We start from the raw sequence: 27,080 nt of genomic DNA, 5'->3' as shown, positions 1-27,080 counted from the left end.
CCACACTTAACCCAGGAGTAAGTCCCATTGGCTGTCAGTGTTAAAAACATATACCTGGTAGCCTGTTTAAAGTACAGATCTGTAACTGTTCCCCCAATGCAGTCACTACCATGGTAGCATCAAACATATTAAAAAATAAAATATTGAAATGAATGGGGAGCAACCTGAAAATGACCTGGTGGGTCCTGACCCACAGTTTGAGAAACACTGGTCTAGGACCATCACAGGGAAGGGTGGAATTATCTTTTACATTTTTCCCTTGCATCATATCCTTGATGAAAATCAACCCCATCTGTTATTTGTTATTTGTATGTAGAAAAAAACATACATATGTTTGCAGTGCATGCACATACAAAGAAAAAATATTGTAATATATTTCCATCCCTCTTCCCTGAGCAGTGAGCAGTTCTAGGGCACAATGCTGCCTGGAGTTTCTTCCTCTGGAGGAGAAATTGCAGGAGGCATCCAGTGTCTGTCATATTTGCATCATTTACAATGATATACTCGTATATACTGGTTTGAGCATTGGATGTAGAAAGGGGCATTCTCCTGCAAGCAACATCAGCAGCACATGCCTTCCAAGCATTATTTCAGCTGCCAGCTCTTCCTCTTGGCTTCCTTTGCAGTCTCTCTCAGATCAATCCTCTCTCAGTCTCTTCCAGTATCTGCAAGCACATGCTGCCTTTTCCTTTCACTCACTCTGAGACAGAGTTGGGGGGGGGGGGTAAAAGTATATCTTAGCCCTTCCTCTAAAGTAGATGTCTTCCTAGCAAAGCTGTGCAAATTGCATTGCCATCAATTACTGCTATTATGAATGGTTGCAGCACTTATCAGGACCTGCCTAGTGGACTGTGAGCCAATTTCAGTTGGTGTTGCATCTATCTCAGCCACCACTGAAAATACAGGATACGGAGCTGTTGGGCAGGGCAGGCTCCCAGTGGGAGAGAGGCTTGGGGCTTTGCCCTGAATTGGTGGAAAGATGGGATGCTGGAAAGGGGAGAGGGCTGAGTGGTTGGAGAAGGATCCAAGCCTGTGTTCTGCTTTGACTTCCAAGCTGGAATGTTTGAATTCCCAGCTATGCAAAATAATAGCACAGGTGTGCTGTGTAAGGGGACCTTTGACTGACTGTGGCTTAGGTTTGAAGCCTAACTTGATGTTGTCACTTCCAGCCATGACATCACTTCAAAGTTAATAGCATCATTTCTGGTGGGTCCCCACAGATTGTCTTTCTAAAAAGTGGGTCCCAGCACTAAAAAGCTTGAGAACCACTGTCCTATACACTTGAGCTTTATATAGAAATGTCAAATGGTACCTTAGCATTCAAGTCAACTCTCAATCCACAGTGGACTTGGAGTCCAAGAGGTTGACACCACAAGACTCTTGCTGGCTTTGCTGTAATTCAATACACACTTACCCGGTAGTAAGTCTCACTGAACTCTGTGCAACTGGGACATTCTTCTGAGTAGACATGCTTAGGATCAACTGCCTCTCTAGAGAGACTTAGAAGATGACAGAATTGCTGAAAAGGCAGCAGCTTACATTTGCATGATTCACAAATACTATGGACAAGATACGACACTATACAGATGTATAGTTTTGCACTGATTTTGCACTGATAATGTCTATTCAGCACGTGGCTCCTGGTAATATTTCTAGCTATTCTCATCAGTGTACTCAAGATATAAACATTATATAGTGGGGGAGGGGAATACACAGACACAAACACACAGAGCAAAATAAAAAAAGGCAGTGAATCTTAACCTGACCCATTATTTCTTTATCCTACAGAACTGTAAATAGCAGGAAATGGAAAGAGATGACATTTTGGTATATGTTGTTTGGCATGCAGGCCCTGGAGTCCTGAAGCTCCACTTCCTTTTTTTTTTTTTTCTTCAAATATGGGATGTTTCTTAGCACATTAGTTGCAGATCAAAGCTTGAAAATGTGAAAAGGGTGATGATCAAAACCCCATCGAAGCAGAGAGGCACTCTTTTTCTGAAATCTTGTTATTTTGAAGCAAGTTTCATGATTTAAATAGGCCATTCGATTGCATGACTTTTTTCTCAGTAAGTTGGATCTATAGATATTAAATTTTTTACAGTTGGGTCTCTCTATGTTTATTTGAATTAGCAAAGGAAGATACTTCTGTGGGGTAATTTAGAGGAAAATGAGTTCTTTCTCTCCTGTTGTTACACACCTTATGCACAGGAGTATTGAACTCCCATGTTCATCACCTGATTACAGTGATGAATGATTGGTTGCTGAAAGTGTGAACTGTTTCCATTGAAAATAATTGTATCTGAGATGACTTTAGGTGACATGCCTGCATGTGTGAACCCCCTGAGGGTTCATCTGCAGCTTATTCAAAATGCCCTTCCCATTTTCTCCACTGTATTCTCAGGTGGCAAAAATGGGGGGCCAGTTTCAGCAATATTTCAGGCAGCCTGAAAAACTCTGGAAAATTTCTCAGCCAACTGGCAGCTGCCATTTTCCCCCCAGAATTCCCCTTGGAATGGAACTTTCTCAGGAGCAGTACTGCCTCTCCTACTTGCAGAGGGGCCGTGTAAATTGAAGACCGGTCATTCTCAAACTTTTAGCGTCGGACCCACTTTTTAGAATGTGAATCTGTCAGGACCCACCGGAAGTGATGTCATGGCTTAAAGTGATGGCATCATCAAGCAGGAAAATTTTTAACAATCCTAGGCTGGAATCCTACAGAGGAGCGACACTTATCCAGGAATGACTATCATTGTTAAAAGAATATGTATAGTAGCCTGTTAAAAGAACAGACCTGTAACATTACTCCAAATGCAGTCACATACCAGTCTAATATATTACAAATAAAATATTGAAATGAATGAGGACCCACCGGAAATTGGCTTGCGACCCACTTAGGGGGTCATAGCTGTTTGAGAAACACTGCTATAGACAAGAAAAGAAAAATGGCATCCAGCACTACTACCACTAATAAAGTGTCACCCCTCGAATCAAGCAGTCAATGAAGGCCACAGCCCACTCTCACCCCCCCCCCTTGCAACTGGTAGTCAGAACCAAACTCCCTGTGATTCTGGTGCAAGTGCACAGTCATCATAACCAGGCACCATAGAGAGATTTGCCCTCTGTGAATTGATCTCATCGCCTTTCAGACCAGCTATGCTTGTGGCCATCGCCACATCTTCTTGTAGCAAATTCCATAGCTTACTTGTGTGCAGTATGAGTTAGTACTTCCATTTGCTTACCCGAAATCTCCTGCCAATCAGCTTCAATTAATGACCCCTGGTTTCTAATGTTGTGAGAGAAGGAGAAAAACCTCTCTCCATTCGTTCCTTCACCCCACACCATGCCTAATTTTACAAGCCTCAATCATGCCACCCCTCAATTGCCTTTATTCCCCTGAGCTATATTTCTCTTATCGCCTTTTTCTCTTACAGAAAGTGCTCTGGCCACCTGCTGATTCTGGCTGCCCCTTTTCTGAGCTGTATCCAGCTCTACAATTTCATTTTTGAGATGTGGTGACCAAGTACATATGAAACATCAAGAGCTGAAGATCCGTTCATTTTATTCCAGGCAAAAGTCAAAGGACATTGTGAAATTGGGAGGCGAAAAAAACCTATTCCCAAGCAGCACATTCAAACCACGATAGCTGTCAGTTTCTATCTGTGTTGTTAGATTTATCATGTCTCATTCACAAATGCAAATTGTCTCTTGATAACGCAATCATCACTTAGTGTATGAATGAAAAAATGGCAGTTTTGTGCCTTGGTCTTGCCAATATCCTAAGGAAACAACAGTAGATCTAGAGGTAAAAGGTTCCCTATATATTTTTGTACGAGGTGTGACATAAGAGGGGACAGTGCAACAAGGAACAAGGAAGGGATGTGTGCAAATTGGGTGTAGCTGTGGGAGACTGGAGCTCTGAGACTTCTTCTACAGTGGGAGCTCTCAGGTGCTGTATCTGAAACTTGTTTCAAAGGATCCTAGCTGAGTAGGCACACATAGGATTATATTATAAGGCTGCAAATGCTGTATACACCATTACCTGAGAGTAACTTCCACTGAACCTATTAGAACATACTTCTGAGAAGACATGCCTAGGATTGTGCTGTGATATACATTTTATTTTTTATTTGGGATTTTTTAAAACATTTTTTTCAATTGTTATACATTTTTTTGTAGAACAATTCAAACTCCCTCCAGAACTTTGGGATGACACGAGCTAGATCAGTGTTTCTCAACCAGTGGTACAGTTACCACCAGTGGTACTTGTGTTGGTGTCTGATGGTACTCATTGGAACCCTGCCACCCAGCAGCAAGACCAGGAACATAACACAACAAACAGTGGTGGAGGCTAGGTTCAGTGAGCAGAGCGCCAAAGCATGCTTTTCCATGCTTAGAAAAGTCCTCCCGTTCACCCTGAGCCTCTTACTGGTGTTGGTCACATCACATCTGTCCTCTCAGTCCAGAAGTAACTAGTGATGGTGACATCACTGGTTACTTCCAGTGGTACTTCAAATAGGTGGACCATGTGAAGTGGTGCAGCGGAGGGCAAACCTTGAGAAACACTGAGCTAGACCTTTGAATGGTTGGCAACCTTCAGTCTTGAAAGACTATGGTGTAAGCCTACAGCACCTGGTATTCCCAGGTGGTCTCCCATCCAAGTACTAACCAGGCCTGACCCTGCTTAGCTTCCAAGGTCAGGCATGTGCAGGGTTACAGTTGCTAAACCTTTAATTGACACATAATGCATTTCAAAGGAGAAATCAGAGTCTGAAAAAATCTCTAATGAAGACATTGAAAAAGGTTGATTTTTTGAGGGGTTATGGTGTCAGTGGGATGTGGGTGGGTGATTAGCACCTGCATTTTCCCACTGCACAGGTGTGTGTGTGTGTGTGTGTGTGTGTGTGTGTGTGTGAGAGAGAGAGAGAGAGAGAGAGAGAGAGAGATATTTTTAACCCCAGGCAGGAAATGCGAGGGGTGCAAACATTATAAGAACATAAGAACATAAGAACATAAGAACATAACATTATCCCAGAGAATAATTCAGCAAAAGGACACCAACACATGATAAAGCTTCCTCTGCAGTTCCTTTTCATTAGCGGGAATAGACACTTGGCATTCCATTAATCTTCCTCCCTTCCCCTTCTTCCTTCAGGAAGTGCCAAGGCATTTTCAAGACACATTAAATTGCCAAATAACTCCCAAACAAAGCCACTCTGCCTGCTGCTCGTTTGGATAAAGTTAATTACAGCGAAGATTAGAATCTGCGGGCCTTGATTAGTGTGGTAGAGACAGAGAGAATCACACCATCCTCTGGGAGCGTCCACCCACCTTCCTCCCACCTCATTTTGTCTCTCTCTTGTCCACTGTGGTGGCTGTACATAATTGTTTTGTTTTCTCATATCCCACGTATTTTGCAAAGCATCCAAGATTCATTTCGCCCCAAGATGCCACTTTCTCTACTCAACTCGGTGTCACCGTTAGAGCAGGGGTGTCCAAAGTTTTTGGCAGGAGGGCCACATCGTCTCTCTGACATTGTGTCGGGAGCTGGGGAAAAAAAAAGAATTAATTTACATTTAAAATGTGAATAAATTTACATAATTTAAAATGAATATATTAAAGATGAACTTATATGAATGAATGAAGGTCTTGCAATAGCTCAAGGTCTATAAAAGGCCTTGCACAAAGCAAGGTTGGCCTTTCCTTTGCGGCCGCTACTGCATCACAGACGTGAAACTGTGAGCAGTGGAGGGAGCCCTCATCCCACAGCTCACGTGAGAGGTCAAACAGTCGCCCTCACACTGAGAGCAGTTGCATTGGGCCAGTGCGGGCTCCAACAAATCTCCGGAGAGCTCATTGGAGGCTGGGGGCTCCCTGAGGGCCGCATTGAGAGGCCTTGAGGGCTGCAAGTGGCCCCAGGGCTGGAGTTTGGGCACCCCTGGTTTAGAAAACCAAACCACATCACTCTGTCCACTTTGACATATACCTTTGCTTTTAGGTCCAGCTTTTAGGGGTAATGTGGCCTATGAAAGATGAATTGGGCTGTACCATTTGAAGGAAACTCTCTCTCTCTCTCTCTCTCTCTCTCTCTCTCTCTCTCTGTTATTACACACAAGCAGTGTTCAGTGAGCTAAGTATACATATCAAAGCTTTTTTTGTGCTTGCCAAATCAAATGCCACCTTAGCCCACCCACTGCCCCTTCCTCTGTGAATAAGGTGGAGGAGAGAGAGAGAGAGAGAGAGGATGGCTGCAGTGGTGGCCCTCTCCATTCGCCTGTCTCATGAAGCAGCTCGCCTGCCTCAGCTTTCCTCACTCTTGGAAGTGGGCAGTGGGCAGCTGAAGAAGGTGGCAGAGACCCCTGACTTCCTCCTCTTCCTCCTTGATCTCTGTGGGAAAAAAAAAACAAACCAGCTGTGTCTGGTACCAGGGCTTTACCTTGTGTCTTGCCACAGGGGCAATGGATATTGGAGGTAGTGAATATGCCAGTGGGTGAAGAATTTCTGTTGATTAAAGCAAAGTATGAACAACTTCACGTTGTCAAAGCCAGCAATAAACAGGATGAGCGATGCTTATACCCTTTTATGTTGCTTGAACACTTCACTGCATGCCTGCTAGCACTTACAGCAATGGACAAACTCTAGTGGCCGGTAGGGTGTGGAACACCTTCTCTGCAGTCTAGCCTTACTTTGAAGCTGTCCATTGGAGCTCTTGTTCCCTGCTCTTCTCTGTGCCTCTTCAGATGAGTGGATGCTCTGTCTTAGAGAACTCTTTCTTTTGGTGGAACAAGAAGCAGAAGAACCTTGTTCAGAATTGCAGCACCTGGCTGCCTTGGGCTCTATTTCTCCCCCTTTTCCAGCGTGGGCGTGAAAAATACAGAAAAATGCTTAGAATCAGATCAAGGATTGTTTCTTCAGAAATTGTTCCACAAATTGTCTCACAGTTTCCTGCAGGTTTTAGATGGATGAAGTTGTGAGCTTCTGCTGCTGCCTCCTGTACATTATAGACTGCAGTGTCCTGAAATAAGATATCTACTGGCTGATACCGGACAGCTATCTGGGCTGGCTCTGGAGTCTTCTGGATTTGACCCTCCTGCCTCAAGCCTTCTGGCTCATTAGCACAGCTTTTCTCAAACTTTCTGTCTCTGGAGCCCTTTAAACGGAGTCTTGGAGAGTTGCACTGGCACATATGTGGAGTTCAAGGAGCCCCAGAACAATGCATGCAATGAGTGGCACAATGCCAAGCAGATGATGGCCACTTATGGTGTGCTCATGGAACTCCTGAAGCAGTGCCAAGGGAGCCCCAGGGCTCCTCGGAAAAATGCTGCTCTAGAAGATTGCACCTTTTGTACCTGATATGGTAGCAGCCTATACTGGACAAATCCGACAGCCCTGAAATGTCCAGCCCTTAGTGGAGCAGGAGTTACATTAGCACTTTGCTCTTGTACAGTCTGTGTTCCTAACTCAGTTGAGACGGTGCTATGCTGGCAGTGTGGAAAGCACAGAAGTAAAGCTGAAGACACTGCTGTTTAAGAGCATAGGTGCAAGCACACAACTAGCCCTCATCTCTCTTAGTTTTTTTTTTCCTATTCCCCACCATAGGTCTCTTGGTAACCCATATCTCTTCATCTGCCTTTTTCCTCATTGCCCCACAACACTCTTTCTTCTTCCTCTCTTTGTTCCCCATCTGTTGCCCCTCTTTTCTGAATCCCTCCTGCATGTGCTTCTTCATTTCAGGCCTGAGGAAATGAAAGTTTGTGGACACCACTTTGTTTCAGAGTATACCCCTTTATTTCAGAGTACACCTCTATATTTCAGAGTACAGCCAATACACATCCAACATTGTCTGGCACCAGGCTCATTCCTGCAGGTGATCAGGAGCAAGCTTAAACCAAGCGAGCAAACAAATGTGCTTTAACATGCTACAAACAGGTATAATTCCCTGACCAACCTGTCAACAGGGGAGTCTGGATTTGCTTCTACAGGAACAATCCTATATGTCTATGAATTGGCTCTAATATAGGTTCTAAGACAAACCCAGCCATTGGCAACTCTGGAGGTGAACAATAAAGACATTTCACTCTCCAGAAAGGGCTTGTAAAATATTTATATGTAAGAGTACGCAGAGTTTTGGTGCCTGGATGTGTGGTTTATATCAGGAGTAAAAGACTTTTAATGGCTTTAAAGTGCATTTAGAGAAGCTGTAGGTGTGAATGTTTACTGATATTTAAAGAGTTATAAATCAGTCCTCTCTCTCTCCCCTGATGCAATGGGCTCTGTGATGAGGCAGGCCTTCCTAAGAATGCATGGCTCGCTGCCAGGAGACAGCCCGGCTTCTACTTAACTTTTCCCAATCCAGAATTTTTTATAATTAAACAGCTTTGCTCCAAAGGCAGCCTGAACAGCACACCCCACAGCTTGGAAGCTCTCCTCCCAAATCCTAGATATGTAGTGGTTGGCGAGATTATGCCTCAAGACATATTTACTCTCCCAGGTAGTGGCATTACAATGAGGGTGCGGCTGGAGCGAGCTGCACCAGGTGTCAACCATCCGTTTGAGAATAAAATGTCCACAATCGGATCAGATAGAAAGGAGAAACATATGCTTTCTAGAGATTTTCTTCCCGTTCATTAGAAACTTATGTTGTTGATGCAATTCCAGGTTTCTGATAGAATCTATTGTTAAAATCAGCTTTCAGCTTTCTAAGCCTAGGTAAACGCTTTTCTCAGGGTGGAATATTGCTTTCTACTGCAGTCTTGTCAAGCAATCGTGATCATGCACCCTCTGTTTCTGTGGTTGCTTCCAGATGGGTCAGGGTCTTTGAAAAGGCTCCAGCCTAGGTGTTCTTCTAACGGGGTGTTCAGCATACCACCCGACATCACTGACAGGTGCAATAGTTGTGTGATATGCTAAACCAGTGGTTCCCAAACTGTGGGTTGGGACCCACTGTTGGGTCGCACGACCTGATTTATGGTGGATTCCATAGCAGCTGAGCAGAGGCTCCAGTGAAAATGCAGGTGACGGGAGGATCAGATAACGAACGGCCTCAAGACTTGAGGCTTTTCAAAAAATTAACTGCCAACAGCCCTGCAAAGAGCTCTTGCAGTTTGCAAACATGTGAAAATAGAGGGAGATTAATGCTGGAGCATCTTTTTTCTGGTTATTATTATGTGTAAATAAATAAAAAATATTATTTATTTCTCGTTTTTTTTTAAAGTCTTGTAAACCTAGGTGGGTCCCGATAGAGAGTTATTTTAAAAAGTGGGTCCTGGTGCGAAAAAGTTTGGGAACCACTGTGCTAAATACATTGCTCACCATAGCCAAGTGTTTATCATGTTCTTAAAACTGAACAGGTTCATAGCGATCGGCCCTTTCTTCTCTGCACTGCTCTGAAAAACTCCATCCTGGATATCTTTAACCTCTTGTTTGCAGGATTACCCTGCCATCATTGCTATCATTTCAATCATTGAAAGTTTCAGTGGATAATTAGCATTTTCTTTAGTTGCTATGGTCACATCTCTTCTCCTTTAATATTGGTTTTTGCTATTTCCCTCTTAAACCTCAAGCTCCTTGTCCTTACTATCAGGATAGTCTACCTCTCTAACCCTGATTGATGGTAGAGTGACAGGGACATTTTCCGAGCCCCACCCTTCATCACAGCTAGCTTCTCAGTGTCATGCCTAAAATGGGAATTTGGGTTAAAATATGGAGTTCCTCTATTGCTCATTATGTTTTGATAACTTGTTTGAGATCTACTGCATGGAGCGAGTGCTCCAGGACTCCATGTACTAGAACTATTAAATGTGTGTGTAACCTTAAGACTACAAAACCCATGATTCAGTGAGACCTGGAGTTAATAAGACATGCATCAGAACTACTGTTCCATAAATTAATAACAACAACAACAACAACTAAGTATTTATATATCGCCTTTCTGGTCACTGGATTACTCCTCTGACTTTATTCAGACAGTTTACATAGGCAGGCATTTCTAAATGGAAATGGAAAAGGTGCAAAAGAGAGCGACTAAGATGATTATGGGGCTGGGGCACCTTCCTTATGAGGAAAGGCTACGGCATTTGGGCCTCTTCAGCCTAGAAAAGAGACGCCTGAGGGGGGACATGATTGAGACATACAAAATTATGCAGGGGATGGACATAGTGGATAGGGAGATGCTCTTTACACTCTCACATAACACTAGAACCAGGGGACATCCACTAAAATTGAGTGTTGGGAGTTAGAACAGACAAAAGAAAATATTTCTTTACTCAGCATGTGGTTGGTCTGTGGAACTCCTTGACACAGGATGTGGTGATGGCGTCTAGCCTGGACGCCTTTAAAAGGGGATTGGACAAGTTTCTGGAGGAAAAATCCATTATGGGGTACAAGCCATGTTGTGTATGCGCAACCTCCTGATTTTAGAAATGGGTTATGTCAGAATGCCAGATGCAAGGGAGGGCATCAGGATGAGGTCTCTTGTTATCTGGTGTGCTCCCTGGGGCATTTGGTGGGCTGCTGTGAGATACAGGAAGCTGGACTAGATGGGCCTATGGCCTGATCCAGTGGGGCTGTTCTTATGTTCTTATGTTCTTAAATCCCTCAAGGGGATTTTTATCATCATAGAGGTTCTCTCTTTCAAGAACCAACAACATTTCAGAATGGATCTTCCTGGTTTGGTCTCACTTCTGGTCTCCAGTTCTCCCATGCAGGCTGACAAGCAGCTCCATCTCTCACATGGAGAGCAGCCAAGATGCTTCTTGCTCACACCAAGAGCAGGTGGAATCACTCAGCTGGGCTTGTCAGTTGCTTCAAGGTCTCGCCATTCTCAGCCACTCAGGGAGCTGCCGGTGTCCTCGAACTGGTGACCTTCTGATGTTATCTTTGGGCTAACGGAGGCTCTACCCTCTAGACCAGACCTCTTGCCCTAATTATGTGCAGTGAAGCATAGAAGCACTTGTTTTTCTTTGTCCTAAAACAATTGTCAATCAATTCTATTGGGTGACTCCCGTCGCTTTACAAAAGACAGCATGCATTATCTTTGCTCATTTTCTTCCTTCTGAATTCTGCACAGTGCTGAGTTTTGCAAAATGCTGGCCGCAGCAGGATTTAAAAATATTTGAGCGTCATACCGTCGCTCAGCAGGACCAATTGGCTCGTTTAAAGTGATATTGCATTGAGCTTTCCCTCGCATGTATTAGCCACTTGCAAGTACTTTATCACTGCTACTACCACTGTCCCACTTGAACTCTGAGCCCTAGTAAGTGGACCGTAAGCCTTTCAAAAGCACATTGAAATGCATGTGTTCCTCGGAGAGGTGGTAGGGAAGCCAAAAGGGGAGGATACAAAGCGTGAACTCAATTTTGAGTTGCCTAAAGCCACCCTGGTTCTTTGATGGCTATAAAGACATCAGGAGATACCACAGCAGATGTACTGACATTACTTTTCAATCCATAAATGAAGAAGGAGGGACTTCTTGAAATCCTCATTGTTATAGTTTTCATAAGGAAAGAAACAAAGAACCCTGGAAAGAGGTATATGTAAAGCAGAAACATTACAGAAACAAAAAAATAAAGGGAGAATTTGTCATTTCAATGGCTGGTCCCCTATCAAGCCGTGCTCCTATGATGTTAGACTTTTATGACTGATACTGACTTTGGATATGTCAGTCAAGGCAAGGATGGACCACAGTTCAGTGGTAGGGCACACATTTTTCACTGAGAAGGTTCCAGTTTCACAGCCCAATCCTGAGCTGCCCAGCATGCGGGGCTGCAGCGGTGCCAAAATGGCTGCTGCAGCATCCAGTGTGCTCCAGCCAGCCACTGTCTCCCCTTCCCCTGGGTAAAGCAAGTAGCCCCGCAATGGGGCTACTCGATTCTACATCGACCTGAAGGTCAGCGTAGAATGAAGAGCCTCCGTGTCAGGCGGCCAGCTCCTGCAACAGATGGCTGCCAGATCTGCTAATTGTTTATGGCAAGTTATAGTGCCAATGTGACTGGTGTTCCGGTCAGAAAAACTGCAAATCCACTTTTGAAATCCAAGCTAAACCAGACTTTGATGGTAATTCTGCCTGGATGCTGGAAGGATTTGTGAGGATCACAGCTGATTTCAGTTTTCCCTTCAGCAAAGGTCATTATCAATGATTGGGGGTTTAAAAATGCTTTATCACTCAAAATCTTCCTGCATGTCAGTTCATACATGCTGCCATAGTTCAAAAGTCTTCCCTTGTTTTTCCCTTTTTAAATGTCATCATCACCAACTAGTGTGGAATAGGACAGCACTTCTCAAACTGTGGGTTGTGACCCACTTGGTGGGTCACGGTCCGAGGCCAGGTGGGCCATGAGTTGGGCCCACCTGCCCAGCCTTACCTCCATCTGGCTCCAAATTGGAGCCAAACGGATGCAACTGGAGGCCACTTCCAGGTGTGACTCACCTCTGGAGGCTGCTCACGTGTCACACTGGGCCCGGGACAGCCTCCAGAGGCTGCTGCGGGCCTTGGAACGCCTCTGGAAATGACTTCTGGGTCACTTCCAGTTTCATGAATACCAGCTGAATCTAGAGGCATTTCTGAGGCCTGTTTCAGGTCATGATGCCCATGCCAGAAGCCGAATTGGGTTGTTGCTCTGGTAAGTTTGAGAATTGCTGTAATAGGATGTCCAGGGCTGGCCTATACTGCCTGTGCCTAATCTTGGATTAAGGTCCATCATGCCTACAAGTATCCTTTTAGCACAGGGGTGTCCAACGTTTTTGGCAGGAGGGCCACATCATCTCTCTGACACTGTGTCAGGGGCTGGGGAAAAAAAGAATTAATTTACATTTCAAATTTGAATAAATTTACATAAGTTTACATAAATTAATATATTAAAGATGAACTTATATGAATGAGTGAAGGTCTTGCAATGGCTCAAGGCCTATAAAAGGCCTTGCACAAAGTAAGGCTGGCCTTTCCTTTGCTGCTGCTACTGCATCACAGACATGAAACAACAAGCAGTGGAGGAAGCCCTCATGCCACAGCTCACGCGAGAGGTCAAACAGTCACCCTCACACTGAGAGCAGTTGCGTCGGGCCAGTGTGGGCTCCAACAAATCTCTGGAGGGCCAGAGGCTCATTGGAGACTGGAGGCTCCTCGAGGGCCACATTGATAGGCCTTGAGGGCCGCAAGTGGCCCCAGGGCCGGGGTTTGGGCACCCCTGTTTTAGCAAGATGCATAATGTGTAGACACATCAATTTTTTTGTTTCTGTGAACATTCAAGGTGGCTAACAATGCTTGAAAACCACCAATAATCAAATCAAATCAAAAGCCCCAAGTCAAGAGACTGCAAAAACTGCTAAAAGCAGAGCCAGCAAAATTGGACCGTAAAGTCATCCGCTGCAATTTGAAGTCAGCCTCAACAGATGAACCTTCAGGAGGCATCAGCAGCAATATAAAGTATAAGAATAGAAGGAGGATTTGAATCGCAGTGGAAGAAATGACATGATTAGATTTAGAGATGTTATGAACTGCAGGAATCTTTTCTAATACACAGAGATAATTCACAGTTGTTCAGATATGCCGTACTTTTTCTTGCAATGCCTACAGATCTATATTTATATACAGAGAGTGATGACACAACATTAATGCAAGTTCAACTTTATAGGAAGGGTGAATAGAAAAGACAGGACATGAAATGTTAGAAAATAGGACAAAAAGGAAATTTGGAAAAGATCTGAAAGATGTTTTTGGAACAAGCTCCGGTAGATGGGATTATGAAGGAGAAATGGTAGGAAGAGTTCCATGTAAAAGTTTTTAATGACGAATGGATTAATATTAGGAAAGAAATGGCCAAGCAACCCTAGATATCAGATGGCTGCACAGTATCTAATATTGTCGCTAGTTTTATATTCCATTAGATTGCAAAAAAAAAAAAAAAAAAATGTAAGGAACTGTTCTAGATCTCTGTTGGAGATGTCAAAGGAGTGGAGGAACTTTTAGGCCTGTAAAAAATGCCACAGTTTTGGAAATGTTACTGTGCCATGAGCCACGGGCTTATGCAATCTAAAAAGAAATCTTATTTTATTGTAAACACAAGAGGCTGGTAATTAGGATGTCAACAATTGCAAGATTATTAATGGCAAAGACTTGGAGGCAGCCTCCTGTGAATATTTGGCTAAGAATATTGTGGAATACAGAGTTCACATAAAATGGCTGCAGCTTAGTGATTGTGGGTTGGAAGAGGAAGGGCACTGGAATATTTTAGAAATGACAGGACTGGGGACATTACTAGAGGCAGTGGCATCCAGGGCAGTTGACATTGTGACATCACCTCCAGGCGCTTCCAGAGAAAGAGGAAGTGGCTTTGTGATCTAGCTGCAGCCCCCATTCCTTCTCCTTTGGAGGTTCTAATTGAGCTTTCAAAGGAGGAGGAATGGGGGTGACAGCCGACTCACCAAGCCACCAAAACACGACGTGGTAACAGCAGCAACCTCTACATACCTGTGACCAAGGCTGCTGCTTCTACTGCCACCATCTTGGCTGGGCCTCATATGCCACCCCCTTCTGACTGCCCCCGCCCCCACTTGCTGTGCCACTGGACTAGAGTCCATTTTGGTAATACTTGAATAATATAACCCCACAGGAAAACATGATACATGAAATCATGTCAATAATGTCATGTATACCAGTTACATCTCTCTCGGAAAATGACTACCTCTTGATGTGATTTCAGGAAAATCTGTGGCTCCGTTTGTGAGGTATGACTTTGTATGGAGTAACATTTCTCTGAATTTCAGGGTTGTTTTTTTAAATGATAAAAAAGAAGCTATATAAAGAGAAGTGGATCTCCCAGGAGAACAAGTTCCACATTGATGGTGCTGCCATAGAAAAGGTTCTTCATGTCCACCGGCCATACAGATGACCTTCGAGAACAGGCTAATTCATATGGAGGTGGTGGTCTTTTGGGTATTCTGGGCCATTAAAAAAAAAATGTTCTCTGTAAAACATTGCTAGAGCAAGTCTGAATGGATCTGGGTTGGCTGAATGGATCTGGGTTGGGTGGATTGAGGCCATGAAGGGAGATAGGAAATCAGCAACTTAGCAGGCCCAGAAGATTGGGCTGTGAATGAACTAAAAATGACATTGCAAATAAAAAAAATTATGAGTTCAGACCTCATAATGGAGTCTCTAAGGCTCTGCCCAGAACCGACTCCCATTGTCTGCGGATCAAAAATATTTGAAAAAAATTCAGAGCATTCATCCTCTCCTTCCCTCCTCCCTCCCCGCAGCCCACCAGCGGTTCCCTCTCCACTTCTTGCAGTGCACCCCCCCTCCCCATGATTCCCTCCAGGCAGGAGATGCTTCTACAGCTGTCAACATTAAAACAGCGAACCAGCTTGCCACTTAGGCAGGTTTCCCTTGGGTCTCCCCAAGCCTGGAGTCTCCCAATACGGTACTGTATTTAGAATCCACTACTAGCTGTGGTTTTGGGCATCTGTGATCGGTCTCAGAATGTATCCCCCATGGATACAGGGGGCTACTCTACTGCCATTGGAAGAAGGGAGTTGAAGTCACCACAGTCACTGAACTAGAAAAGCAGATGTTCTTTAGAAGAAGTACCCCCTCAATCTGGGAGGTATTTGAGACATGGGTGTGGTCTGGGGAGGAAGTAGGTAGAGGGGATTGCTCCGGAGGGGAAGTAGTTACAGCGCAAAGCTTGCTTCTGTTTTTAAAGTTCATTTTGGCATACATGATTGAAACAAACTCTGCTGGGGAGGGTTGTGAGTGGGTGGCTGGAACCAAGCAGTCCTTGCTTGCGGCAAATTCATTAATCCTGGATAGCTGCTCTCTCTTCTCCCCTCTATAAGCAGCCAAATCTCCACAGTTAAATGGGCCATCTTTCCTTTTTAAAAACACCTTTGCCTGCCACCCGCAAGGCAGTGGCTGCTTTCCAAAACTCCTCCAGATGCACTTTCTGATCCTCATCCAATCTCCACCTGTTCCCTGCTGGCTTTGGGGATAGAGGTTTCAAGGACGGGTGGCAAGTATTATTATTTAATGCATATCTGCAAAGCTCTTCACATACATTAATTCAGTAATTCTCGTTCCTTACAACCTAATCTCCTTTGGGATGGCATTTCTTGGAGAAACCCTATCTCAGTTTCAGTGCCACCACAGCAGTGAAGGGGTTTCTCCAAGCTCCTGGAGAGAACGTCTTGTCAGTTTCACCTCTGCTACCAAAATCTGTAAAAAGTTTGAAACCTTCTCTCATCTACATCATATTCTACCACTAGCGTGCACACACAGCCTTACAAAAACCTCTCTTGTCCAAACCAGAAGGGAACTCAGGCAAACACAAGGCTACCATCTTTCCCCTCTCAGGGACTGGCCTTGAATATAGGCATTGGGTTGCTGGAGCAGTTCAAGCTGGGTTAGAGGACAAGGAACGGCATCTGATTTTTTAGGAGGAGATCTGTCTAATCTTTTCTGTCCACACACTTGCAGCTTTGTTGTTAAAGATCCTCTATGCCAGTGGTTCTCAAACTTTTAGCACAACCCACTTTTTAGAATGAGAGTCTGTCAGGACTCACCGGAAGTGATGTCATGACCGGAAGTGACATCGTCAAGCAGGAAAATTTTTAACAATCCTAGGCTGCAATCCTACCCACACTTACCCAGAAATATAACCCATTGACTTTTATTGTTAAAAACACATACATAGTAGTCTGTGAAAAGTACAGGTGTGTAACATTTCCCCAAATGCAGTCACATACCATGGTAGCATCAAGTCTAATATGTTAAAAATAAAATACACATTGAAATGAATGGGGAAATGAAATGAAATTGGCTTGTGACTCACTTAGTGGATTTCAACCCAAAGTCTGAGCAACACTGGGGTAGAGGCATGAGTGACAAATAGCCACGATGGCTAAATGAAACATCCGACTTCTGATAGATCAATAGAAGTGGAGGTAGCTATTTTCATTCCTGGGCTCCTGAGCCATCAAGACCTCATAAGTTTTTGCAAACACCTTTTCTCTCCTCCTTCTGCTGTGTTACGAGTTTTATTTAGGATACAACCCGGAAGCGATGGTTTGTAACAAGTGGGTTTGTTGAGGTAACAAGGAGCTACAGACTACAATGAATCTCAAACCGCGAGAGATCATTTAACATCATTTTCAATCAAGCAAGAGAGTTGGAGGCACTTCTTTATTTGAAAGAATAGACTCCAAGGAAGCATCACACAGTCCTCTCTCCTCGGTCTTCTCGTGGCCTCTTAATCTGCCTAGGGCCAGTATACTGTTTTATTACAGGGTAACCGAGCTATGCAATAATTGTGGCCGCAAACACCAAAGCAAAAACCTCTCCCTTAATCTCTGCTCCTGCTGAGTATTTACATCATTTCGCTCTAGTAAGAAATGCAAAATGAGCTTTGGAGGAAGTGGAAGCTCAGGGCAAAACCTTAGTACATTAATGGGAGGGAAACGTACTCTTTAGACCAAGATGAGACATCCCCACACTTGGCTTCTGCAGGCTTCCTGGTTTTGATACTGATACAACCACCTGAAAACAATGCAGGTTGGTCCTCTGTATGCACGGGAGATCCATTCTCGAACCCCCCACGTATGCCAAAACCCACGGATTATGGAATCAACAACTGGGCCATCAGAGGACCTCAGGTCATAACCAGAAGCACCTCCTGGTCATGTCTGTAGGTGTTCTGAGGCCTGCAGAGACCACTCATGGCCGCTTCAGACCTCTGTAAACCCCCCACAGCTGTCAGAAAGGCACTGCCAGTTTTGGGAAAAACCTTTCCAATACCTCTGGGAGGTGTTCTGAGGCCCAGAGAGGCCACACACAGCCTCCTCGTGCCTCAGAAAACCTCCCATACATGATCGGAAGGTGCTTCTGGTTGCATCCGGGAGGTCAGCTGGGGCCTTCCAGCATGGATTCAGAACCTGCGCAGAATCACAGGTTTGGAACCTATGGATAAATAAGGCCCACCAAAACTTGCATTTCAGTGGACTGTTCCACTTTCCAAATTGCCCTCAACTTGCCTCATAAAATCCCCACAAAGTCAGAACATGCTATCCATTTCCAGGACAAAGATAGCAACACTGCAGGACAGCTGAAGGATAAAACAGAGAGCCAAATATAACCAGGCTTCAGCTGATATTCTGGTTCTGCTCCAGTATTTTTATTTTTTATGTTTTGGCATGCATCACAGTCCCATCCGAGTGCCTTAGAAAATGTAGTCTAATCATTGAAGCATCTTTCCATTTTTGTCCGTACTTCATCAGCAAGAGCTGAGAGTTGGAAAGAGAAGGACAGAATTAAGCTCACTTGTGAAGAGCAAGTGTTGCTCTGCTTCATTAACGTACAATGTGATCAAAATAGTGGATGTGGAAGACGCCTCACCCGGGTGGAGACTCGCTGTTTTTGTCGACGGTCTTGCTTTGAGTGTACTGAAAGGCAAGGACAATGTTAAGCACAGCAGGTCCCAAAATGTGATGGCTGCTTCCAGCTGGGTTTCTGATCATGGTTGGTATGATCAGGGAGGGTTTTCTCTGCAGGGGGTGAGTACTCTCACATTGTTCACCTGCTCTGTTTTTACCAGCACGCAGCCAGCACATTGAAATAATCAAGGGTTTCCTTATACTGCAAGACACTGCACAGGACTGAAAATGTCTCAAGCTGTTCCGGAGGAATGCCAGTATATCTCTGTATTTCAAAATGACTCATTCTATCCATATCCCAGTCACTTTAAACATCCCAGTAAATTAAAAAAAAAAAAAGCAAAACACAGTCTTTGCATGAGTAGTAAAAAGTGGACACATTATAAGAGGCAGGGGGGAGAAGAGGGAGTCATTTTTCTTGCCCTATTGCATCTGCTGATCATCAGCTTCCATTGCTAAATCCTGATGAAAGATTCTTCTTGGAAAATAATCCTTTGTTTTGTGGCTTCTCTGCATGCACTGTGCTGGAACCAAATCCACTGGATGTCATCTTTTAAGAGCTCACCAGAACATAAATCATGCCATATAGGTAGTAAAAAAAGGATAGAAGGTAAAATGCTAGTTTGCACCATCCTTCTTTCTGACAATATGCTAAAATATCTGCATTCATGATAGTTGTGGGGTCGTACAGTCCTGGTCCACTCATCACGGGTCTACTCATATACCTCCAAATGTGATACGCCAATAATGGCATATTGAGACCCAGCGTAAGCCACTCTGTTGCACACAGAAACATAACGCAGAAGAAGGCATGGATGAGGTACACTGGAAGTACAAGAGGGTTGAGCGTATTACACTGGTCTATGGGATTCTTGTAGTCAGTCTTCAGCTCATCAAAAGCTATAATGTGCCAGATGGCGAAGAAGATGAGGGCGGCGGTGAGCAACAGCACCAGCATGTAGCAGAAGGCGGCGAACGTGAAGGCCATGGCGGAGCGGCGGCGCGCGGCCTATCCATATCATAATCCATATGATCCATATACCATAATGTTGGGATCCTGCATTAAAACCACAACAAACAAACAAACAAACAAACAAACAAACAAACAAACAAACAAACAAACAAACAAACAAACAAACAAACAAACAAACATGAATTCTGTAGTTAGGGTCAACCAACTATTGAGCCAAGAAAAAACAGATTCTGGAAATCTAATTATGCAAACCAAGCACATTGTATGTTGAGGACCTTCCTAATCAACTTTCCAGCACTGGCTTAGCTGTGCCAGTGGGGCGTGTGCTGCATCCTGCAGCTGGGGGGCAGTCACGGAGGCCTCCGCAAGGTAAGGCAAAGTTTGTTCCCTTACCTTGGCGTTGCATTGTCCTTATGTCAGTGCTGGAAAGTTGGTTAGGATTGCGGCCTTAGTTGGTTCAGGATTTGGTGAACTATGTGAAAGAAGCAAAGCTATGCACCCCATACACCTTGGGATCAGGATACTTGAAGTACCTGCTGTTGTGCTCTTCAATGAAGACCCTTCTCTGTGTCCCATTGAACAGTGTCTGATTGGAGTGTGTGAGAGATGGAGCTTTCTTGGTGGTTGTGTCAAAAAATGATGAAATGTGTCACCTAAGCATGTTCCTCCTCTTTTGGCTTCCTGCTGTCAGAAAACCTTCCCTTTCAAGCACGGCTTCAAGTTAAGCAGTGTCATTTATTCATTTAAAAACATCCTTATCCAGCTTGCCACTAGGCAGCTTATGAAACAGAGAATGAAACAATAATAGAATTAAATGAATAAAGAAAGTAGGAATATTGACAAAAAAAATCCAGACTGGAGGCCATCCTAGTAACTGTAGCACCGTTACAACCCTCAGTCCCCACCAAAAGATGAACAAGGTTTTAACCAATCTCTTGAAAGACTGCAGGGAGGAGGGTGGGGTCAAGTAAACCTCAGTGGGAAGAGCACTCTGCAAGGTCAGTGCCACCACTGAAAAGGACCTGCTCCTGGTAGGTGCCCATTGTGCATCTGAAGGCAAAGGCACAGGGAACAAGACCTGAGCTGATGATCAGAGCATACAGAAAGACATTTATGGGAGAAGACGGTCCTGAAGATATCCAGGTCCCAAGCTGTTTACAGCTTTGAAGGTCATAACCAGCACCTTGAATTGCTGGTTAGGGCAGCAGGTCTGGTCTAGAGGGTAGAGCCTCCATTTGCCTGAAGATAACATCCGAAGGTCGGCAGTTCGAGGCCACCGGCACCGTGCGACCTTGAAGCAGCTGACAAGCTGAGCCGAGCTATTCCATCTGCTCTGAGCGTGGGAGGATGGAGGCCAGAATGTGCGGCCAGATCAAGAAAGAAACACCTGAATGTTGTGGTTTCTTGAAAGACAGAAACCTTCTTTCAAATTGTAAAAATCCCTATGGGGATTTAAAAATTGCCTGCCTATGTAAACCGCCTTGAATGAAGTCTAAGGAGAAATCTGAGGACCAAGAAAGGCGGTATAGAAATACCATTATTATTATTATTATTATTATTATTATTATTATTATTATTATTATTATTATTGAGTCCTGAAAAACACACTGGTAACTAACACAATCCACAGAAAATTGGGGTGATGTGGTGTTGCCAAGCAGCTCCGGTTAAGAACCTGGCTCCCGCATTACAGTGTTTTTGTCCTCTCTGCCAGCTGTGTTTTATTGGTTTTGTTCTGTGTTTTTGTCTCTGTTTTGATACTGAATTTAAATTGTTTTATTGCTCGTGGTAATTATGTTTCTCTTCTACCACGTTGGTTTTATGTGCTCAGCTGCCTTGGATATATTGGTGGAGAGGTGGGATGCAAATCTTTAAACAAATATTTAACTAAATACATTTTCAGGCTTATTGTTGCCATCAGAAAAGCTGGAAATGTGGTTTATAAAAAGGAAAGTTGAATTTTTCCAGGTGCTAAATTCTACGCTCATTACTACATTCTGTACTTGTAGTAATAGACACGTTGATTATTCGTGGTCGTACAACTGCCATTTATGAAGGTGTCGTAAACTTGGGTCTCACTCCCAGGGTTTTGGGTGCTCAGAGTTGTTGGTTCTGAACCCTAGAGCCCTCAAAGATCCCTGGTCGGTAGTACTGCCACCACCCTGTGATAGCCAGTGCCTCAGTCCAGGGAAACCAAGACCCTTTAGGCTTAACTATATCCCTTGTAGGCACTGAGCACTTTCTTTACTTAAAGTCTCAGTCCTCAAGTTTCTAGTCCACAATGAGGATTTTTGGTAGCTTGCTGAACGGCTAGGCAGGATTCTGAACCCTTGTCCCCAACAGACAATGAACCAACATGGTAAAAAGATTTTCTACTTTATTAAATACATAGGGTTACAAAAGGTTACAAAAGGCAGCAAATGCTAGAGGCATAAAAACTTCTAGGAAACATATCAGCATAAAACAACAAAGTTAACTGGTTAACTCTATTATTCTCTAACCCTCACCTGGGTCAGCTTCTTTTGCAGATCCTCAGGCCAGTTACCTATGGGCACATGGTCCTGGCGGGGCAGGATGTGCACCCACCACCTCTCTCACCCAGAGACAAGGAACAAAGACCCTTTCCTCCGGAAGTGGGGCTGGAAGCTCACCCTCTCAGCTCTTCCCTCCCCCTTGGAGATCTACAGCTGCATTCCATCCTTGATGGGCGTCTTTCTGGCTCCTAGGTGCTACATAATCACCATCCATTGAGAAGTAAATCCTAGCAGCCAGGAAATGCAAGCCACTTCTGTGTTACTGTTTTAGCTTGGTTCAGGCCTTGCAGTGCAACTAGGCCTGAACTGTACATATCCATGACAGAAGGGCTTATGGTTGCCTTCACTGGCCTTCTGCCTGAGCCACTGGCAGCGTAACCTGCAGCTCTTGGTACACTTGAATGTAAGGACTCACAGCCCAATCCTGAGCTGCCTGGAGTGTGAGGCTGCTGCGACACCCAAATCGGCTGCCGCGGAATCCTGTGTGCCCTCGGCAGCTGCCACCATCTCCTTGGGAGAAGGGAACTTTTGTCCCCTTCCCCCAAATAAGAGAAGTAGCCCTGCAATGGGTTACTCAATTCTGCGGCAGCTCCAGAGTCACCGCAGAATCAAGGAGTTTCATGTTGGGTTGCACAGCCCAGCGTGGGGCTCTGGATCCTGTGGAGCTGAGCTCCACTGGTTCTGCCCATACCACCCTGTTCCCTCCCCTGCCACGCCTCCTCCCTGCCCTCTCCCAGCTTCCCCCATCCTGGAATGCTTCCCACCTTCCTCCTTCTACCCCCACTCACCTCTCTGCCACCTGGCGGTCCAGACGACTGCCAGGTGGCAGAACGCAGGCCCAGCACCAGAGCTGGGCACCTGGCCTGCAGTAAGGGCTCAGAAACATGCCTTATGACACATTTGTGACAGTGCATGCTGGCAGTAAGCCGGCGTGCAGGGCTCAGGATCAGGCCCTCAATGTGCTGAAACAACGCACCTGATAACCCCACCTTAAATCAGTACCATACAACTTTGTACTATTGACACTGGGCACAATCTTATGTGGGGGTGGGCTGGCTATAGTTCAGTGGTAGCGTACATGTTTTACATACAGAAAGTCCTATGTTCAATCTTGGAATTGCTAGACAGAGCTGAGAAAGACACTTGTCTGAAGCCCTGGAGAACAATTGCTCGTCAACACAGAGCAGTGATTTTCAACCTTTTTCATCTCACAACACATTGACAAGGTGCTAAAATTGTCAAGGCATACCAGGGCCATGAGAGGGGGTGGTGTCAGGGGTATATCATGCCTGGAACCAGAATCAAAAAGGGGATCCGGGAGCCAAAGGAGGGGAGCCCAAAAATCTGTGTGATCTCAGAATGTTTGCATATATTGGGTGAAGACTAGCATTCACATTTTGCGTCAGCCTACTTACTTTTATGTATTGTAATTTGTAGAGATTATGATCCAATGGAGAAGGGAAGGGGCTCAAAAAAACTTTGTACCCCCAAAAGGGGCTCAAATAGGGATCCTGATAAAATTCCTCTCAGAGCCCCTGAGGCACACCATCAACTTTTTTCACAATTTAGGGCCCAATCCTATTCAGTTTTCCAGTGCTGATGCAGTTGTGCCAGTGGGGTGTGCACTGCATCCTGCGATGGAGGGACAGTCACTGGGGCCTTCTTAAGATATGGGAACATGTGTTCCCTTACCATGGGGCTACATTGTGGCTACACCGGAGCTGGAAAGTTGGATAGAATTGGGCCCTTAGTTAGGCACACCAAACTGCCAGTAGGGGCTCATATTATGGCCCTGCTAATAAATTATCCTCCCCGAAACTCCCACAACACACCTACAGACCATTTTTGGCACACCAATGTCCCCAGCATAGTGGTTGAAAATCACTGACATAGAGGCATCAATAGGTCTGAATTAGTGTAAAGTGGTTTTGTATCTTCACCAGGAACGTACCCTGAACCACAAGCTCTACTGGAAAGCAGACCTCCAAAGAAGGACATCCAGCTTTTGTCACCAGGTCTGAGGACTCCTCTCTTAGGGCAAAAGTTAAGTCCTCAAGTGGTGGATGGTTTATGATCCAGTATAGTCCTGTCCATTCTTACTGCTGGCCTTAATAACTCATCCAAAGTACTTCTGCCCCTTCTTCTTGAGAGATTAGTTAATGGAACAATCTCACCGCCAAAGCCATCCAGCCCTCCCTGATACCTAGCCTAAATTTCCCTTCTGCTCAGTTTAATCTCATTAGTCTTCATTTTTCCTGCTCGGACCAACCCTCAATATCCGTTGCTTCTCTTTTCTCATCTTTACCCTTCAAGCACTTTCCGAAGGTGATCCGCTAATCTTCCTGTAGCTGCTGTTCAGCAGAGCTAAGCATACTCTTAATTTTTCCCCTCATCAATCAATACTTTCTGTCCCTTTAATCATTTTTACAGCTCTTCTCCTAACTCTCTTCTGTTCTTCAACAACACCTCTCTAGTGGCAAACGGCCTTGTATGAAACACCGGCGTGAGCTCCGGCCTCATCGCTATTAAGAAGAGGTATATCATTTCTCTGCTCACTCAGGTGACGCCTCGGCAGTCAAAAGGAAAATAAGCTTTCATTAACAAAATATTGTGAAGAGCCTGGTCTTCTGATTTCCTTTTAAGCAGAGCAGTGAAAGGCCATTTAGCCTAGTGATCCAGAGCATGTTCATGATGAAGTTGAAAAGAGGTGCCTATTTGTGCCCCACCCCATTTCCCCTTCTGAAGACACCCTTATTCCACCTTGGCATATAAGAATCTTTCATTTCTCATGTGTCTTTCATTTATTTCAGGCATGGGTCACTTCTCAGGGGAGGGGGCTCTGTTCTCCCAAACCTCCTGATTTGCCCCCCAACCACAGGATGCAGCACAAGTCTCCTTGGTATGGCTGCATTGGTGGGCGGGTGTGTGTGTGTGTGTGTGTTTGGAGAATAGGATTGGGCTGTTCTTCATGTTTCCCTGTATGTTTTCTGACCCCATTGAGTTGATTCAGATATAATCTCAAATGATGGTTTGTGCTAACGATGGTTTGTTTTCAGGTTCATGATCTGTGCTATGGTCAAATCACAGTTCATGTGGTTTCTCCTTTCTGCCACTTTCTCTCATACTTCGCGAATGCTATCCTAAACAGCAGACTCTGCAGGCAGAAAACATCCATAACCATGGATTTTTGATTAGGATATCCTGGCAAACCAGAGATGGCCCTAGTAGTGCTATGCAAATCAGCTTCAAACTGTGATTTCAGATCCTGGTTTGATGGCCCCTGGCAAACCATGGTTTGTCACTGGGGCTGGTTTAGACTTCATGACAAACCATTATTGGACTTTGCAGGCCATAATGAAGGGTTATGTCTTGTGGGAACCATCTATATGGCAACAGCTTCCCTTTCTCTGAAGTCTCAGCTGAATCTGTAAAAGTTCCACTGTAAGGCAGAACTGGGCAGATTCAGCCTTCCTTGCTGTTAAGCCTGTCAGCCACTAGAAAAGACACTGCTGGGGTGAGGTGGGCCAGTTACTCTCCCCCTGCTAAATAAAAGAGGAACTTAAACCATGGTCTGTACTAGTTTTCAATTGCTTGGAAGTGATGGAGTCTGTTTTGAGCACCAGCTGACTGTCTGCTGAGAGACATTTTGCAGACAGTTGTCAGTAATGGCTCATCTTCCTGGTGCACATGTGAGTTGGATGCAAGTCCATGGCTATTACCTCCCTCACATTACCTTGCAGAGTCATATTTAATTTGATCTCCAGTACTCCTGTCAAGCTCATTTCAGTAATCGTTCCATCCTGAGATCCTCTTTTTGCATTGAGTCTCTGTATTTCAAATTGCTTCCAAGATTAATCTCACTTCATTATTTCCACTGTTTTTCCCTGGCTCCTTTTGAATGTTATATCTCTGTTTTTACCTGTCTTTACAATGTTTATTACTCCTCCACCATCTGTGAAAGCAATTAATGTAATGTTTGTTGTTTTAAAGCGTTTCCCAGGTGTAGCTTTGGTATGATGCCGTTTAGAAAAAGCTTGGCTTTGGAAAAGAAATATCATTTGCTTAGTCTTTGTGGTGTCTGCATTAAGGACCAGTCAACACTGAAAACACACACTTTCATGAAACACTGCTTTTTGCACTGATCTTGAGATTTGTCACTGTAAGTCTGGACCAACCATTGCCCAAGTCGCTCTGACAGTAGATGGCTTGCTACTGATGCCACAGGAGCCAGGAAGGCCTGATCTGGCAGTGGCAGGACACCAAATCATTGCCAGAGCAGGTAGGTTGGTTCAGGGGGTGATTTGGGGGATGATAGGGCTGCGCTAGTGGGGGAGGGACCTGGGGCAAATCTTGGCAGAAGTAGCATCTGCAAGATCCTATGCTCCTGGACTAGGTCTGACATCCTCTTGGACCTACCAGATTTATTCTACCAAAGAGTTAGCATGGATCCAAGCCGGCCCATTGAGGAATGGAGAGCAGTAGATTAGGTAAGTTAAATTCTTCACTTACCTCTCTGCCACTGCCTGGCCCCCTCCCTGTTTCCCAGGGTGGTCAGCCAGATCCTCTTTGAAGTCTACAGCAGGAAACCGCAACATGATTAATGGTGCTGAAACAAGGAGAGCAGGTTTCTTAGGGAGGGAACTTTTCCCAACCTCAGCCTCACTCTGTGCTCTGCTCAGTTTATTAAAGCTATGTTGGAGGCTGACTTTTTTCTTGTGACACCTGATGCAGAGACAAAGGTCTTGGCCTTCTTTCCTCACTGCTGCCTAGAACCTGATATCAAGATGGTGCTTTACTAGCATAATGGTTTTAGCTGATCTGTTCCCTGCCTAAGGCCCCATGATATCTGATTGGCTAACTTTTGGAGATAGTGAAACATGTTACAATACGGCTTTTATAGATTTGTGTTCTGCAGATTTTTTTCATTCACTGCATTGTCCCTGGGAGCTTGTGAGACCTTTGAGTAACACCATCTAATTCTAACCTAATTTAAAGCAGCTTCTGCTCCAGTCTTTCTGTTTCTTTGTTCCAAAGGGCAAATGTGACAATTCCTTTTATGGGATCAATTGGTCTTAAAATGCAGGCAGAGAGCTTTCGGACTACATCCTCTAGCTTAGATGTCCCAAGTAATAAAAGAAATTGTCCCACTTGCC

At 44.6% G+C, this 27,080-nt stretch overlaps 1 pseudogene; it reads right to left on the bottom strand.

The window, feature by feature from the left end:
• Positions 1-18,731: 18,731 nt before the first annotated feature.
• LOC136657384 (protein cornichon homolog 1 pseudogene) lies at positions 18,732-19,415 on the bottom strand (annotated as a pseudogene).
• Positions 19,416-27,080: the final 7,665 nt, after the last annotated feature.

The sequence above is a fragment of the Tiliqua scincoides genome, chromosome 7 (genome assembly GCF_035046505.1).
Source record: "Tiliqua scincoides isolate rTilSci1 chromosome 7, rTilSci1.hap2, whole genome shotgun sequence".
Taxonomy (NCBI): Eukaryota; Metazoa; Chordata; class Lepidosauria; order Squamata; family Scincidae; genus Tiliqua; species Tiliqua scincoides.
Note: the sequence above shows the minus strand (reverse complement) of the source record. Positions and strands in the feature narration are given on the sequence as shown.